Here is a 16,283-nt window from a genome sequence, read left to right on the forward strand (position 1 = left end):
GCTCCAATCCCCAAGGATTCCATCTGCAGGACAGTCGAGACCTGTCGGATGGCTCAAGGTCATCCAATACAGAATGACACCAGAGCAGGGTTCTAAGGATGGAATCCTGAGCAGCCCGCCTCCCATTCCAATTATCTACTTACAATAATGCAAGTTCGATTACTGGCTCTGGGGGAGCAACCGAGGGGCCTGAGTTGAAATGGTCTCTCTTGAGGATGGGTCATAATGTGGGTTTGTGTCCATGGAGACCTTGGAATGGGGCAGTGCCTCCGTGTACCTGAAGGTTGATTCTAACCGGAGGTTTTGACACAGCTCAAAAGAGCAAGTTTCACATGTGGAGACGCGATTTGTACTGACTGATTCCACCAAGAACCCATATATGCTGGTATTGGAAAGCGGGCCTATGAGGAGAGATGCCTGAGATGAAAAGCAATGGATCCAATTAGGGCCTAGGTGCCTGTCCGGTTCAATCTTCTTCTCTGGGGATATCTGTCTATGAGTCTGAGTGGGGGTAGTTGCACAGCTTCTGACAGACCGCCCCTGTTTGTCGTGGGCAGCCTACAGTACTGGGATGGCTTGGGGGATCCCTTAGTTTTCTCCTAATCTGTAGGGTTGTGGCTACTGGATTTGGCAGAATTCCCCTGGAGAGGGCAGGCACAGTCCTGAGGTGTGGCTCGAAGGGCCCCAGCCTGGAGGGTTTGTGGGCCAAGACGGTGGGGACAGAAGATTGAAAACACAACCTCAGCTTGGGTTTGTTCACTATGTATGACAGGTCTGATCTACAGCCCGAGAGGAGAATTATTTGGGCTATGAAGAAAGGGCGAGTGTGAGGCACTTATTCAGGCTTTTGTCTCTGGATTTTGTTTCAGTGGTGGCCATGGAATGTCGGGCTGGCCTCATGGGCCATGGAAGAGTCTTTCTCTAGGGGATTTGGCCAGATCCCAAGTGTTTGTGGTCAGTCTGGGATGGGAGTAGTTCTTTATCTGTGTGTTTTTGTTTGTTTGTTTGTTTGTTTTGTTCTTTTGTTTGTTTGTTTGTTTTTGTTTTTGTTTTGTTTTTAATATCAGGTGTCCCACTGAAGAGGGATTCCAGAGCAGAGCCCTAAGTAGCAGTGACTAGACATTTCAAGCTCAGGTTAAGATGGGGGGACTAGGGAAATGGCAAGCCCCATATCCAAGCTCTAGGTCCAATCACTGAGAGGCTTTACTTGAGGTTAAGGCTGACACTGAGGGTCAAAATGTGTGTTTGTGCCCATGGCGGCCCTCAAACATGGGCAGGTGCTCATGGGTCATGCTGTTTTCTCCTACACTGAACATTGGACAACATGCCAACCACAAGGTTTCTGGCCATGGGGAACGAGGAGTTCTGATATTCGCATCATGTTCAATGCTGGGCAGTGATTGGAGATAAGGTCTAGGTTATGATGCCTGGGAACAGAATTTGGGAAGAGATGAAGACCTAAGGCCATGGCGGGTCCGATGTGTACAGTGTGCGGCCAGCTGTCTGGGTGTAGGTCAGGAATCTAGGCTCAGGCTATGTCAGACATGGCATTAGTACCCGGACAAGACTGTATAATTGGGGTATAGTCGAGTAGCGTGCAGTTTGATCCTCATTTGGGGTTTCTGGGTAGCCCCATAGGACAACGTTTTTCTTCTGGAAAAGAAAAAAGAAAAAAAAAAAGTGCTGCATTGTGGCTATGGAATGCCAAACTGGAGGGCTTGTGGGCCAGGAGTGTGAGAACGGAAGTCCGAGAACACAAGCAAGGCTTAGGTTTGAGGCGAGGTCACAGCAGGCCCACTTTGAGGAGCTGAATCGCGATCTCGTGCATCTGAAGACAGGGCAGGATCAGATGTTGGCTCAGATTGGAGTTTCTGTCCATGAGGGTCCTTTAATGAAAGTTGGGGGGCATCACGAGGCTATGGAGTTTTTCCCACGGTGCGAAATTCTGATGATCCAAACCGCAAGGATTCCTTCTGTGGGACAGTTGAGACCTGTTGGATGGATCCAGGACGTCCCATAAGGAAATTCTCAAGAGCAAGGTTCTAACGATGGATGCCTGGGCAACCCAACTCGCATTCCAATTGTCTCCTTGTGACAAGGCAGATTTGTTCTGCTGGTTCTGGGGAAGCAACCGAGGGGGATGAGTATCGTTATAATGTGGGTTTGTGTCCATGGAGACCTTGGAATGGGGCAGTGGCGCTGGCGCCCTGAAGGATTCTCCTAATAGGAGGTATTGACACAGCTCCAAAGAGTAAGTTTCCCATGTGGAGACAAGATTTGTTCTGATTGGTGCCTCAGGAACCCCAGTAAGCTGGTATTGGAAACCAAGCCTCTGAGTAGAGATGCCTAGGAACCAAAGAAATGGATCTGATTAGGGCCTAGGGGTCTGTCTGCTTAAATCTTCTACTCTGGGAACATCTCTCTATGGTTCTGAGTGGGAGTCAGTGCTCAGCTTGTGTCACATCGCCCCTGTTTCTCCCGGGAGTACTACACTATTGGGATAGTCCCGGGAGTCTTTGGAGGTTTCTCGTAATCTGTAGGGTTGTGGCCAATGGAATGGGCAGAATTCCCTTGGAGAGGGCAGGCACACTCCTGAGGTGTGGCCCCAGATGTCTGGGTGTTGGTCAGAAGGTCTGGACTCAGGCTGTGTCTGACAGCGCATTAGTGCCCAGGTTAGATTTTACAATTGGGCTACAGTCGAGTGACGTGCAGGTTGATCCTCATTTGGGGTTTCTGGGTAGCTCCATAGGGCAGCTCCATAGGGCAGTGCCCAGGTTAGATTGTGCAATTGGGCTACAGTCGAGTGATGTGCAGGTTGATCCTCATTTGGGGTTTCTGGGTAGCTCCATAGGGCAGCGTTTCTCTAATGGAGGGCAGGAAGAATGCTGCATTGTGGCTCCAGAATTCCCAAACTGGAGGGCTTGTGGCCCAGGCGTGTGACGACGGAAGTCTGAGAACACAAGCTAGGCATAAGTTTTGGAGTGAGGGCATGGCAGGTACACTCTGCTGAGCTGAATCGAGATCTCGTGGATATGAAGACAGAACGAGGATCAAACTTTGACTCAGGTTGGTGTTTCTGTCCATTTCCCCCCTTCACGAAGGTGTGGGTGCATCATTAGGCCATGGTGGTTTTCCCAAGATGGGAGTAGTGAGATGCTCCAATCCCCAAGGATTCCTTCTGCGAGACAGTCAAGACCAGTTGGATGGCTCCAGGACATCCATTACGGAATGATGCCAGACTAGGGTGCTAAGGATGGAATCCTGGGCACCCCGCCTCCCATTCCAATTATCTACTTGTGATAAGGCAGGTTTGATCGCTAGCTATGGGGGAGTAACGAAGGGGGCTGAGTTGAAATGGACTCTCCTGAGGAGGGTTCATAATGTGGATTTGTATCCATGGAGGCCTTGGAAGGGGGCAGTGGCTCTGTGTACCTGAAGAGTTCTACTAACTGGAAGTTTTGACATGGCTCCAAAGAACAAGTTTCCCATGTGGAGATGAGATTTGCTCTGATTGAAACCTCCGGGAACCCACATATGCTGGTATTGGAGACCAGGACTCTGAGGAGAGATGACTGGAATCAAAAGCAATGGATTCGATTAGGGCCTAGGTGCCTGTCCAGTTCAATCTTCTTCTCTGGGAATATCTGTCTACATGTCTGAGTGGAGGTAGTTGCACAGCTTGTGACAGATCTCCCCTGTTTGTCCTGGGCACCTGACAGTGTTGGGATGGCCTTGGGGACTTAGGAGGTTTCTCTTAATCTGTCAGGTTGTGTCCAATGGAATGAGCAAAATTCCCTTGGAGAGGACAGGAACATCCTGAGGTGTAGATCCAGGGGCCCCGGCCTGGAGGGTGTGTGGTCCAGGACTGTGGGGACAGAAGTCTGAATACACAAACTAAGCTTAGGGTTGGGGACGAAAGTATGGACGGCCTGGAATACAGACCAAGAGGAGAATTCTTCGTGATATGAAGAAAGGGCGAGTGTGAGGCGCTTGATAAGGCTTTTGTCTCTGGATTTAGTGTCAAAAATAGCCGTGGAATGCCGAGGTGGCCTCATTGGCCATGGATGGGTCTCCCTCAATGGAGATTTGACCCAATCCCAAGAGATTGAGGTCATTCTGTGGGATGGGAGGAATGATTTCTGTTTTTTTTTTAACCTAAGGTGTCCCACCAAAAGAGGGGTTCCAGAGCAGAGCCTTGGGGAGGGGTGACTGGAAAACTCGACATCTGGTCAAGACTGGGAGCCTTGGGGCATGGCAAGCCCCATAAGTTGGCTCCTGTTCCAGTCACTGAGTGGCGTTACTTGAGGACAGGGCTCACTCTTAGGGTCACAATGCATGTTTGTGCCCAACGCAGCCCTCAAGCATGGACAGGTGCTCATGGTCCACGCTGTTTTCTCCTACATGAATGTTGGACAACCTGCCAACCAAAAGGTTTCTTGCCATGGGGAAGGAGTTCTGATTTCTGCATCACGTTCACCACTGGGCAGTGATTTAGGTTCTGAAGCCTGACAACCGAGGTTGGGAAGAGATGACGACCTAAGGACATGGTGGGTGCAATGTACTCAGTGTGCAGCCAGATGTCTGGGTGTCAGTCGGGAGGTCTGGGCTCAGGCTGTGTCAGATAGGGCGTTAGTGTCCAGGGTAGGCTGTATAACTGGGGTACAGTTGAGTGACCTGCAGGTTGATCCTCATTTGAGGTTTCTGGGTAGCCTCATGGGGCAACATTTTTCTTCTGGAGGGGAGGCAGAGTGCTGCATTGTGTCTACAGAATTCCCAAAGTGGAGGGCATTTTGGCCAGGAGTGTGAGGACGAAAATCTGAGGGCACAAGCTAGTCTTAGGTTTCAGGGTGAAGGCAGGGCAGGCACACTCTAAAGAGCTGAATTGAGATCTCGTGCATCTGAAGTCAGGGTGAGGATCAGACGTTGGCTCACGTTAGAGTTTCTGTCCATGATGGCCCCTTCATGGAGGGGGGGGCATCAGGAGGCCATTGAGGTTTTCCCATGATGGGTATTGTGCAATGTTCAAAACCACAAAGATTCTTTTTGTGGTACAATTGAGAACTGTTAGATGGCTCCAGGACGTCCCATAGGAAACGACTCCAGAGCAGTGTTCTAAGGATGGATGAGTGGGCAGAACACATCACATTCCAATTGTCTCCTAGCAAAAAGATATTTTCTATCTGCTGGGGCTGGGGGAGCAACCGAGGGGTCTGAGTCAAAATGGACTCTCCTACGGATGGGTCATAATGTGGGTTTGTGTCCATGGAGACCTTGGAATGGGGCGGTGTCACCGGGGCCCTGAAGGATTCTCCTAACTGGAGGTTTTGACATAGCTCCAAAGAGCACGTTTAATTTGTGGAGACGAGATTTGTTCTGATCGGTGCCTCAGGAAACCCCAAATGCTGTATTGCAAACCAGGTCTCTGGGGAGAGATGACTGGAAATCAAAGCAATGGATCTGATTAGGGCCTAGGGGCATGTCGGGTTCAATATTTTTCTCTGGGGATATATGCCTATGGATCTGAGTGGAGGTAGTTGTTCAGCTGTTGGCAGATCGCCCCTGTTTGTTCCGGGCAACCTACACCATTGGGAAAACTTTGGGGATTTTGGAAATTCCACTAATTTGTCCGGTTGTGGCCAATGGAATGGGCAGAATTCCCTTGCAGCGGGCAGGCACAGTCCTGAGTTGTGGCTCCAGAGACCCCAGGCTGGAGGGTGTGTGGGCCAGGGTTGTGATGACAGAAGAAGCCTGAAAATACTAACTCCGATAAGGTTTGGGGATGGAGGTATGGCAGGCCCGATCTACAGACCTTGAGGAGAACTATTCGGGATATGAACAAAGAGCGAGTGTGAGGCGCTTGCTGAGGCTTTTGTCTCGATTTTGTATCAACGATAACCGTTGAATGTCGAGGTGGCTTCATTGACCATGGACGTGTATCCCTCTCTGGCGATTTGGCCCGATCCGAAGAGTTAGTGGTCATTCTTTATAATGGGAGGAGTCCTTTCTGTTTTTTTAACCTCAAGTGTCCCAACAAAAGACAGATTCCAGAGGAGAGCCTTGGGGAGGGGCGACTGAACAACCCGACCTCTGGTTTAGAATGGGGGCCTAGGGACATGGCAAGCCCCATATGCTGACTCCTGTTCCAGCCACTGAGAGGCCTTACTTGAGGACAGGGCTCACGCTGAGTATCACAATGCGAGTTTGTGCCCAATCTGGCCCTCAAGCATGTGCTCAGTGTGCGGCTAGCTGTCTGGGTGTCGGTCGGGAGGTCCGGACTCAGGTTGTGTAAGACAGGACATTAGTGCAGGCATGGTCTATAGACCTTGAGGAGAACTCTTGGGGATATGAGCAAAGGGCGAGTGTGAGGTGCTTGCTCAGGCTTTTGTCACTGGATTTTGTGTCAGTGATGGCTGAGGAATGTCGGGGTGACACCAATAAGAACAAATTAGGAGAAACCTCCAACCTCCCAAGTCTATCCTAACTGTGTAGGCTGCCGGGACAAACAGGGGCTATCTGCCACCAGTTGAGCCACTACCTCCACTCAGACCCGGAGACAAAGAAGAATATTGAACCAGACAGGCCCCTAGGACCTCATCAGATCCAGTGGTTTGGTTTCCAGCCACCTCTCCTCAGAGGCCTGGTTTCCAATAGCAGCATATCGGGCTTTCCTGAGGAAACCATCAGAACAAATCTCGTCTCCATATGGAAAACTTGCACGTGGGAACTGTGTCAAAACCTGTGGTTAGTAGAAACCTTCAGGACCCTGGTGCCACCGCCCCATTCCAAGGTCCCCATGGACACAAACCCACATTAAGAACCATGCACAGGAGAGTCCATTTCAGCTCAGCACCCTCGGTTGCTCCCCCAGAAAGCACAGGTCGATTCTGTCTTATCGCAAGGCGGGCAGCCCAGGCATCCATCCTTAGAACCCTGATCTGGAGTCGTCCCTATGGGATGTAATAGGCCATCCAACAGGTCTTAATTGTCCCGAAGAAGGAATCCTTGCAGTTTGGAGAATCTCACAACTCCCATCATGGGAAAACCTCCATAGCATCGTGATGCACCTCCTGCTTCATGAAGGGACCAACATGGACAGAAACTAAACCTGAGTCATTGTCTGATCCTCACCCTGACTTCAGATGCACGAGATCTCGATTCAGCTCTGCTGAGTTGCCTGCTGAGCCCTCATCCCAAAATCTAAGCCTAGCTTGTGTTCTCAGACTTCTGTCCTCACACTCTTGGCTCACAAGTGCTCAGGAAGGCAATTCTGGAGTGACAATGCAGCACTCTGCCTGCACTCCAGAAGAAAATCGTTGCCCTATTGGGCTAACCAGAAACCCCAAATGAGGATCAACTTGCACACAACTCGACTGTACCTCAATTATACAGTTTACGCTGGGCACCAATGCCCTGTCTGACATAGCCTAAGCCCGGACCTCCCGACCAACACCCAGACAGCTGGCCGCACACTGAGAACATCGAACCTGCCATGGACTTAGGTCATCATCTCTTCCCAACCTCGTTTTTCAGGCTTCAGAACCTCGACCTTAACTCCAAACACTGCCCAGCGGTGAATGTGATGCAGAAATCAGAACTCCTCCTTCCCCATGGCAAGAATCCTTGTGGTTGGCATGTTTTCCAACATTCAGTGTAGGAGAAACCAGCATGACCCATGAGGCCCCGCCCATGCTTGAGAGCTGCATTGGGCACAAACACGGATTGTGAACCTCAGTATGAGTCTTGTTCTCAAGTAAGGCCTGTCAGTGGCTGTACCAAAAGCCCACATATGGGGCTTTCCCTACCCCTAAGCCCCCATTCTTAATCAGAGGTCGGTTTGTCCATTCTCCCCTCACCAGGGCTGTGCTCTGGTATCCCTCTTTTAGTGGGACACCTGAGGTAAAAAAAAAAAAAAAAAAAAAAAAAAAAAAAAAAGAACGGACTCCTCCCATCCCACAGAATCACCCCAAACTCCTGTGATCGGAAAAAATTTCCAGAGAGGGAGACTCGTCCATATCCCTTGAGGCCACCTCGACATTCCTCGGCCATTGGTGACACAAAATCCAGAGACAAAAGCCTGAGAAATTGCCTCACACTCGCCCTTTGTTCATATCCCAAAGAGTTCTCCTCACGGTCTATAGATTCGGCCTGCCATACCTATGTCGCCAAAATTACGCCACGTTTGTGTTTTCAGACTTCTGTCCCCACAGCCATGGCCCACACACCCTCCCGGCTGGGGTCCCTGCAGTGACACCTCAGGACTGTGCATGCCTTCTTTAAGGGTATTCTGCCCATTCCCTTGGCTACAACCGTACAAATTAGGAGAAACCTACAAAGTGCCTGAGGCTATCGCAATAGTGTCGGCACCCCAGGACAAACAGTGGTGATCTGACACTAGCTGAGGAACTACCTCCACTCAGACCCGTAGAGAGATGTCCCCTGTGAAGAACATTGAACCAGACAGGCCCCTAGCCCCTAATCGGATCCATTGCTTTGGTTACCAGACATCTCCACAGAGGACTGGTTTCCAATACCAGCATACGGGGGATTCTTGAGGCAACGATCAGAACACATCTCGTCTCCACATGGGAAACTTGCTCGTTGGGGCTGTGTCAAAGCCTTAGGTTAGGAGAATCCTTCAGGGCTCCAGTGCCACTGCCCCATTCCAAGGTCTCCATGGACACAAACCCATATTATGACCCATCCGCGGGAGAATGCATTTCAACATATCCCCCTCTGTTGCTCCCCCAGAGCCAGCAGATTGAACTTCTCTTATCCCAAGGAGACGATTCGAATATGAAGAGGGCTGCCTAGGCATCAAATTTTAGAATACTGTTCTGGAGTTGTTCTATATGGGACGTCCTTAAGCAATCCAACATGTCTCAATTTTCCCGCAGAAGGAATTCTAGTGGTTTGGAGAATCTCAAAACCCCCATCGAGGGAAAAACTCCATGGCCTCGTGTTGCCCCACCCCCCCTTCCTGAAGGGGCCATCATGGACAGATACTCCAACCTTCCAATGTCTGATCCTCGCCCTGACTTCAGATGCACGAGATCTCGATTCACCTCTGTAGAGTGTGCCTTCAGTGCCCCCACCCCAAACCTATGCCTAGCTTGTGTTCGCAGACTTCAGTCCTCACACTCCGGGCCCACAAGCCTTCAAGTTTGGCAATTCTGGAGCCATTATGCAGCACTCTGCCTGCCCTCCAGAAGAAAAACATTGACCTCTGGGGCTACCCAGAGACCCCGAATGAGGATCAACATGCACACCACTCGACTGTACCTCAATTACATAGTCCACCCTGGGCACTAATGCCCTGCCAGACACAGCTAGACCCCGGACCTCAAGACCGACACCCAGACAGCTGGCTGCACACTGAGCACATTGGACCCGCCATGGCCTTATGTTGTCATCTCTTCCCAACCTCGGTTTTCAGGCTTCAGAACCTATATCTTATTTCCAATCACTGCTCAGGGTTGAACATGGTGCAGAAATCAGAAATCCTCCTTCCTCATGGCAAGAAAACTTTTGTTTGTTTGTTGTCCAATGTTCAGTGTAGGAGAAACCAGCATGGCCCTTGAGGCTTCGCCCATGCTAGAAGGCAGCGTTAGAAACAAACACGCATTGTGGCTATCAGCGTGAGCCCAGTCCTCAAGGAAGGACTCTCAGTGGCTAGCCCCCATATGAGGTTTGCTATGCCCCTAGGGCCCCAATATTAACTAGAGGTTGGGTTGTCCAGTCGCCCCTCTCAGAGCTCTGCTCTGGAATTCCTCTTTTGGTGGGACACCTGTGGAAAAAAAAAAAAAAAAAAAGAAGAAGAACGGACTTTTCCTATCCAACAGAATTACCCCAAACTCTTGGGATCGGGCTAGATCATGTCCCATGAGGCCACCCCGACATTCCACGGCTATCATTGACACAAAATCCAGAGACAAAAGCCTGACCAAGCACCTCACACTTGCCCTTTGTTCATATCCCAAAGAGTTCTCTGGACGGTCTGTAGATCGGGCCTGCCATACCTACGTCCTTCTGTCCCCATGCCCTGGACCATACACCTTCCAGGCTGGGAACCCTTGAGTGACACCACAGGACTGTGTCTGCCCTCTCCAAGGGAATTCTGCCCATTCCATTGGCCACAACCATATAAATCAGGAGAAACCTCCAATGTCCCCGAGTCCAGCCCATAGTGTAGGCTGCCCAGGACAAACAGGGGCAATCTGACACCAGCTGAGCAACTACCTCCACTCCGACCCATAAACAGAGGTCCCCAGAGAAGGAGATTGAACCGGACAGGCCAATAGGCCCTAGTTAGATCCATTGCTTTGGTTTCCAGGCATCTCTCCCCAGAGGCCTGGTTTCCAATATCAGCATAAGGGGTTTCCAGAGGGCCTCATCAGAACAAATCGTCTCCACATAGGAAATGTGCTCATTGGAGCTGTGTCAAATCCTCCGGTTAGGAGAATCCTTCAGGGCCCCGGTGCCACCGCACAATTCCAAGGTCTCCATGGACACAAACCCACATTATAGCCCATTGCAGGATGCCTGTTACTCCCGCACAGACAGCCGATCGAACCTGTCTTCTCACAAGAAGACAATTGAAATGCGATGCAGGCTGCCCAGGAATCGATCTTTAGAACCCTGCTCTGGAATCATTCCTTTTGAGAGGTCCTGGAGCCATCCAGCAGGTCTCAGTTGTCCTGCAGAAGGAATCCTTGCTGCTTAGAGCATCTCACAACCCCCACCGTAGGAAAACCTCCCTTGCCCCGTGATGCCCGTCCTCTTCATGAAAGGGCCATCATGTATAAAAACTCCAACCTGAGCCACGTCTGATCCTCGCCCTCATTTAGATGCACGAGATCCTGATTCAGCTCTGCAAAGTGTGTCTTCCGTGCCCCCGCCCTGAAACATAAGTCTAGCTTCTGTTCTCAGACTTCCATCCTCACACTCCTGGCCCACAAGCCCTCCAGTTTGGCAATACTGGAACCACAATGAAGGACTCTGCCTGCCATCAAGAAAAAAAAGTTGCCCTATGGGGCTAACCAGAAACTCCAAATGAGGATAAACCTGCACGCAACATGACTAGTCCCCAGTTATAAAGTCTACCCTGGGCACTAATGTCCTGACTGACACAGCCTGAGCCCGGACCTCCTGACCAACACCCAGACAGCTGGCCGCATACTGAGCACATCAGACCTGCCATGGCTTTAAGTCGTCATCACTTCCAAACTCATTTTTCAGGCTTCAGAACCTAGACCTTATCTCCATCACTGCCCAGGGCTGAACGTGATGCAGAAATCAGAACTCTTCCTTCCCATGGTAAGAAATCTTGTGGTTGGCATGTTGTCCAATGTGCAGAGTAGGAGAAACCAGTGTGGCTTATGAGGCCTGGCACAGGCTTGAAGCTTGTATCGGGCACAAAAATGCATTGTGATATGCAGCATGTGTCCTGTCCTCAAGTAGGGCCTGTCAGTGGCTGAATCAAGAGCCCGCATATGTGGCTATAATCCCCCTAGCACCCATTTTTTAATCAGAGGTTAGTTTGTCCATTCACCACTCTCCAGCACTCTGCTCTGGAATCCCTCTTTTGGTGGGACACCTGAGGTAAAAAAAAAAAAAAGAAAGAAAAAGAAAAAGAAAAAAAGAAAAAAAAAAACAGAACAGACTCCTCCCAGCATACAGAATGACCCCAAACTCGAGTTTGGGCCAAATCCCCAGAGAGGGAGACTCGTCCATTGCCCATGAGGTCACCCGGACATTCCAAGGACACTGGTGACACAATATCCGGAGACAAAAGCCTGAGCAAAAGTCTCACACTTGCCCTTTGTTGGTATCCTGAAGAGTTCCCTCACGGTCTGTAGATCAGTCCTGCCATACCTATGACCTAAAACTAAGCCGAGTTTGTGTTTTCAGACAAAGGTCCCCACAGCCCTGGCCCACACACCCTACAGGCTCAGGCCCTGGAGCCAAACCTGAGGACTGTACCTGCCCTATCCAAGGGAATTCTGCCCATTCCATTGGCCAAAACCCTATAAATAGGATAAACCTCCTAAGTCCCCGAGGCCATCCCAATATGTAGGCCATCCAGAACAAACAGGGGCAATCTGAGCACATCTGAGCACCTACCTGCACTCAGACCCGTAGACAGATGTCCCCAGAGAAGAAAATTGGAATGAACAGGCCCCTAGGCCCTAATCATAGCCATTGCTTTGGTTTCTAGGCATCTTTCATCGGAGGCCTGGATTCCAATACCAGCATATGGCTGTTTCTTGAGGCACCATCGTAACAAATATCGTGTCCACATGGGAAACTTTCGCATTGGAGCTGTGTCAAAGCATCTGGTTAGTAGAATCCTTCAGGGCCCTGGTGCCACCGCCTCATTCCAAGGTCTCCATGGACACAAATCCATATTAGGACTCATCCGCAGGAGAGTCCACTTCAACTCAGCCCCTCGGTTGCTCCCCCAGACCCAGCAGATCGAACCTGTCTTGTTGCTAGGAGACAATTGGAATGAGGCAGGCAACCCAGCCATCTATCCTTAGAAACCTGCTCAGTTTCATTCCGTATGGGACCTCCTGGACCCAACCAACGGGTCTCAGTGGTCCCGCAGAAGAATCTTTGCAGTTTGGAGCATCTCACAGCTCCCATCCTGGGAAAACCTCCATGGCCTCGTGATCCCCACCCCTCCTTCATGAAGGGGCTATCAGGGACAGAAATCCAAACTGAGCGATTGTCTGATTCTCACCCTGACTTCAGATGCACGAGATCTCAATTCAGCTCTGCAGAGTGTGCCTGCTGTGCCCTCGCCTAAAGACCTAAGCCTAGCTTGTGTTCTCAGACTTCCGTCCTCACACTCCTGGCCCACAAGCCCTCCAGTTTGGCAATTCCAGAACTACAATGCAGCACTCTGCCTGCCCTCCAGAAGAAAAACATTGCCCTCTGGGGTTACCCAGAAACCCCAAATGAGGATCAACCTGCACGCCACTTGACTGTACCCCAATTTAGTTGCCCAGGCTACCCTGGGCACTAAAGCCCTTTCTGACACAGCCTGAGCCTGGACCTCCTGACACACACCCAGCCTGCTGGCCGTATGCTGAGCACATCTGACCCAACATGGCCTTAGGTCGTCATCTCTTCAAAACCTCGGTTTTCAGGATTCAGAACCCTGACATTATCACCAATCACTGCCCAGGGTTGAAGATGATGCAGAAACAATAACTCCTTCCCCATGGCAAGAAACCTTGTGGATGGCATGTTGTCCAACTTTCAGTGTTGTTGAAACCAGTGTGGCCCATGAGCCCCACCCATGCTTGAGGGCCGCGTTGGTCACAAACACACATTATGCCCGACAATGTGAGCGCTGTCCTCAAGTAAGGCCTCTCAGTGGCTGGACCAAGAATTGGCATATTGGGCTTGCCATGCCACTAGGCCTCAATTTTTAACCATAGTTCGGGTTGTCCATTCACCCCTCCCCAGTGCTCGGCTCTGGAATCCCTCGTTTGGTGGGACACCTGAGGTAACAAAACAGAAAGGACGCCTCCCACCCCACAGACTGACCCAAAACTCTTGGGATAGGACCAAATCCACAGAGAGGAAGACTCGTCCATGGACCATGAGGCCTCCCCAACATTCCGCAGCCATCGTTGACACAAAATCCAGAGACAGAAGCCTGAGTGATCACCTCACACACGCCGTTTCTTCATATCCCGAAGCGTTCTCCTCACGGTCTATAGATCGGGCTTGCCATATCTATGTCCACAAATCTAAGTCAAGTTTGTGTTTTCAGACTTCTGTCTCCACAGTCCTGGCCCACACACCCTCGAGGCTGGGGCCACTGGAGCCACACATCAGGACTGTGCCTGTCCACTCATCGGAAATTCTGTCCATTCCATTGTCCACAATCGTTTAATTTAGGAGAAACCTCCAAATACCCCGAGGCCATCCCAATAGTGTAGGCCTCCAGGACAAACAGGGACTATCTGACAACAGCTGAGGAACTACCTCCACTCATACCATAGACAGATGTCTCCAGAGAAGAAAATTGAACAGGACAGGCCCCTAGGCCCTAATCAAATCCATTGTTGTGGTTTCCAGGTATCTCTCCTCAGAAGACTGATTTCTAATACCAGCATAGGGGGGTTTCCTGAGGCACCCATCAGAACAAATCTTGTTTCCACATGGGAAACTTCCTCTTTGGAGCTGTCTCATAACCCCGGGTTAGGAGAATCCTTCAGGGCCTTGTTGTCACCACCCCATTCCAAGGTCTCCATGGACATAAACCCACATTAGGACCCATCTGCAGGAGATTCCATTTCAACTCAGCCCCCTCGGTTGCTCCCCCAGAGCCAGCAGATCGAACCTGTCCTGTTGCTAGAAGACAATTGGAATGTGAGGTGGGCTGTCCAGGCAGCCATCCTTAGAATCCTGCCTTAGCCTTCTTCTGTATGGGACATCCTAGAGCCATCCAACAGGTCTCAAATGTCCTGCAGAAGGAATCCCTGTGTTTTGGAGCACTCACAAGTGCCTGTCTTGCCCTCGTCCTCAAATTAAGCCTAGCTTGTGTTCTCAGACTTCCGTCCTCACACTCCTGGCCCCCATGCCCTCAAGTTTGGCAATTCCAGACACGCAATGCAGCACTCTGCCTGCCCTCCAGAAGAAAAATGTTGCCCTATGGAACTTCCCAGACACCCCAAATGAGGATAAACCTACACGGCACTCGACTGTACCCAAATTGTATAGTCTAACCGGGCACTAATGCCCTGTCTGACACAGCCTGAGCCCGGACCTCCTGACCAACACTCAGACAGCTGACCGCACACTGAGAACATCAGACCCGCCATGGCCTTAGGTCATCATCTCCTCCCAAACTCGGTTTTCTGCCTTCAGAACCTAGAAATTATCTCCAATCACTGCCCAGGGGTGAACTTGATGCAGAAATCAGAACTCCTTCTTCCCCATGGCAAGAAAACTTGTGGTTGGCATGTTTTCCAACGTTCAGTGTAGGAGATACCAGCGTGGCCTTGAGTCCCTGCCCATGCTTGAGGGCTGTGTTGGGCATAAACATGCATTGTGACCCTCAGTGTGAGCTCTGTCCTCACGTAATGCCTCTCAGTGGCTGGACCAAGGGCCCGCATATGGGGCTGGCCATGCCTCTAGGCCCCCAATCTTAAGCAGAGTTCAGGTTATCCAGTCATCCCTCCCAAGGGCTCTGCTCTGGAACCCCTCTTTTAGTGGCACACCTGAGGTAAAATAACAGAATGGACTGCTCCCATCCCACAGAATGACCCCAAAATCTTGGCATCGGGCCAAATCCCCAGAGAGGGTGACTTGTCCATGGCTCATGAGGCCAACCTGACATTCCACGGCCATCGGTGGACAGAGACAAAAGCCTGAGCAAGTGCCTCACACTCGCCCTTTGTTGGTATCATGAAGAGTTCTCAAGGTCTGTAGATCGGGCCTCCCATATCTATGTCCCCACACCGAAGCCGAGTTTCTGTTTTCAGACTTCTGTCCCCACAGCTCTGGCCCACACACCCTCCACACTTTGGCCCCTAGAGCCACACCTCAGGACTGTGCCTTCCCTCCCCAAAGGAATTCTGCCCATTTCATTGGCCACAAACTTGCAAATTAGAAGAGACCTCCAAAGTCACTGGGCCATCCCAAGAGTGTAGAATGCCTGGGATGAATAGGAGCGATCTGACACCAGCTGAGGAACTACTTCCACTCAGACCCGTAGATAGATGTCTCCAGAGAAGATTATTAAAAAGCACAGGCTCCTAGGGCCTAATCATATCCATTGCTTTGGTTTCCAGGCATCTCTCCTCAGAGTTCTGGTTTCCAACACCAGAATATGGGGGGTTAATGAAGCACCAATGAGAACAAATCTCGTCTCCCTATGGGAAACTTGCTCATTGGAGTTGTGTCAAAACCTCTGGTTAAGAGAATCCTTCAGGGCCCTGGTGCCACCGCCCCATTCCAAGATTTCCATGGACACAAACAGACATTATGACCCATCATCAGGAGAGTCCATTTAAACACAACCCCATCGGTTGCTACGCCCATGGCAGCAGATCAAACGTGTCCTGTCGCTAGGAGACAATTAAAATGTGAGGCAGGCTGCCCAGGCATCCATCCTTAGAACCCTGCTCTGAAGTCGTTCCATATAGGACGTCCTGGAGATATCAAACAGGTTTCAATTGACCAGCAGAAAATCCTTGTGGTTTGGAGCATCTCACTACTCCCATCATGGGAAACCCCCCATGGCCTCGTAATGACCCCCTTTCATGAAG

General features: G+C 50.7%; 2 long non-coding RNA genes across 2 annotated transcripts in view; both read right to left on the reverse strand.

Moving 5' to 3' along the window:
- The window catches only part of LOC116585838, a 190,091-nt gene extending 175,084 nt beyond the window's left edge, over window positions 1–15,007 (reverse strand). Inside the window, exon 1 of the long non-coding RNA XR_004283782.1 lies at window positions 14,700–15,007. This is a non-coding gene — a long non-coding RNA (uncharacterized LOC116585838). The remainder of the gene's footprint in view (window positions 1–14,699) is intronic.
- Window positions 9,150–11,173, reverse strand: LOC116585840. Its single transcript, XR_004283783.1, has 3 exons — window positions 11,126–11,173; window positions 10,571–10,577; window positions 9,150–9,313 (listed from the first exon to the last, which is right to left on the reverse strand). It is a non-coding gene; the product is annotated as an uncharacterized LOC116585840 (long non-coding RNA).
- Window positions 15,008–16,283: the final 1,276 nt, after the last annotated feature.

Source organism: Mustela erminea, chromosome 3, assembly GCF_009829155.1.
Source record: "Mustela erminea isolate mMusErm1 chromosome 3, mMusErm1.Pri, whole genome shotgun sequence".
NCBI classification, from domain to species: Eukaryota; Metazoa; Chordata; class Mammalia; order Carnivora; family Mustelidae; genus Mustela; species Mustela erminea.